Consider the following 2,086-nt stretch of genomic DNA (forward strand, 5'->3'; position numbering starts at 1 on the left):
CAGCAAGCCAGTGGTATATTTATGTACTTTTATGTTAAAATAATGTTGAATCTCCAAGTTCTGTGCATATCTGATAAGGTTCAGCATACGACTATTATATAAAAAAGAGAAAGAAATAAAAAGGGCAAAACTAGGGTCAAGAGCTCCACTGGACCGTTAATACAGTGACATGTCTACTTTTGAAGCATCATCATCCTAATAAGTTCAGCTCAAGTCTAAAATATTAAAACCTAATGATTCTTGCGGTTTTGAAAAAATAACTAAATAAATTAAGTGTTAATTTTAAATTCATCAATTAAATTCAAACACCCGACTATTGACTTTTGCAGTGCAAACAACTTTATCTATTTCCACAATAATTAAATTTAAAAATGTAGTAATTTATTGACCAACTTAACTATACATTTGAATTTAATTGAAGATTTGTACATAAGTTTTATCGATAAATAAATAAAAGAAAATGTTATCTTCACAATACTTTTATAACAAATCCTAAATAATAGGTTGTTACAGATTGATATTGATAGAGCAAATTAAAAAGTCATTTCAGTAGTATATTCAAATTAAAACCAATTACAATTAACTATCTATAATTTATTGTAAAAATATTGTAAATATATCATTTATCATAAATAAAACACATCTTCTATAAATATCCTAGAATTACCTTATATTTCGAGGAAAAAAAAAAAAAAAGGCTAAGACCATGTAAACAAGAAAATACAATTTGTCAAAACCGTTATCTAATAGCCGGAGCCTTGTAGCTCCAAGGGCATCTTGATGTTTTCAATGTAAATATTCATGATTCAAATCCCATCTTTCCATTTTAGCTATCTAATTTATCAAATTCTCGTAAAGCTATTATCCAGCAGCTGCAGATGGCAGAAACACCATATATGCCAATTGATATATTGAACCACCATTAATAATTAAATGTTGTGTATTGAATAACTACATATGAGCATATGGCAATAGGATAACATGGTACTCGTCAATAATTAACTGCCTCTGCAGATACTGTAAATTTACCAAAACGCGAGAATGTTACACTATGGTAGAAAGCAGTACACTGTACATTTCATTGTATTTTCTCCTTCAGCTATCAAGACAATAGTGAAACATAGTACAATATCATTCAAAATCCATGAAACAAAAAAAAAAAAGCGCATGTGGATTCATATATAATTTCAATCCTGTTTCTTCTCTTCCTTTGATTGCATCTCTCCTTGGTATACTACACTTTCATGATCAGCCTCACCAAGGTGCAAACCGTTCCATAAGCAAACAAATTGTGGTTTCTGACAACATGTTTTCTCTTTGAACCATTCTTGCTTCCTTGGTAGCACCTTCCTTTTCTTCTTCAGCTTCTTCTTTGGCTTTTGAAAAGAGTGGCTTCTGGGTCTTAACCTTAACCTTCTCTTTAAGCTTTGCTAGCTCCCCCATCCAGGTTTCTACCACTGCAGCCATGTTAGCTTCAACTTTTTTTTGTGTTTTGAGTGAATGAGTTTATGAAGCAAAGTAGGTGGGTTTATATAGAATGAAAAAAGGAGAGAGGTTGTGGTTTTCTTTAGAAGCAAATGGTTCACTTTTGTTTTGGTTTTGTGTTGAAAATCGGGGTGTGGCCGTGTTGTGTGGGCGCACCTTGGATTTACGTGGTAGCACACAGTATATAATGTAGGATATTCTTTTCTTTTCTTTTCTTTTTATAAGAATGTAGGATATTCTTTGAGAGTGTACTACTGGATGTGCTTTATTTTGTACAAACTTGGAAACTTGGAAAAATTCCTTAAAATAATTTATTGCCAAACTGTGGGTGCACTTTGTAATAATACATGTGGTAATTAATTAGGAGGATTCTCTATGATTTTTAAAATAATTCCCAATTTTCTAAAATGTTATTCATCAATTATATTATTGGATGTCCTAGTATCATTTTTTTATGAAATATTTTTAGACATTTTTTATAATTAAAAAAAAAAATTGATTTTTTTGACAATTTTTTTTATATTGATATCAAAACTTTTCTAAAATAATTTATTAACAAATATCCTAAAACCACTTTACCCTTTTTTTAAAGGAGTACTTG

This window comes from Quercus suber, unplaced genomic scaffold (assembly GCF_002906115.3).
Source record: "Quercus suber isolate HL8 unplaced genomic scaffold, Cork oak 2.0 scaffold_240, whole genome shotgun sequence".
In the NCBI taxonomy this organism is placed as follows: Eukaryota; Viridiplantae; Streptophyta; class Magnoliopsida; order Fagales; family Fagaceae; genus Quercus; species Quercus suber.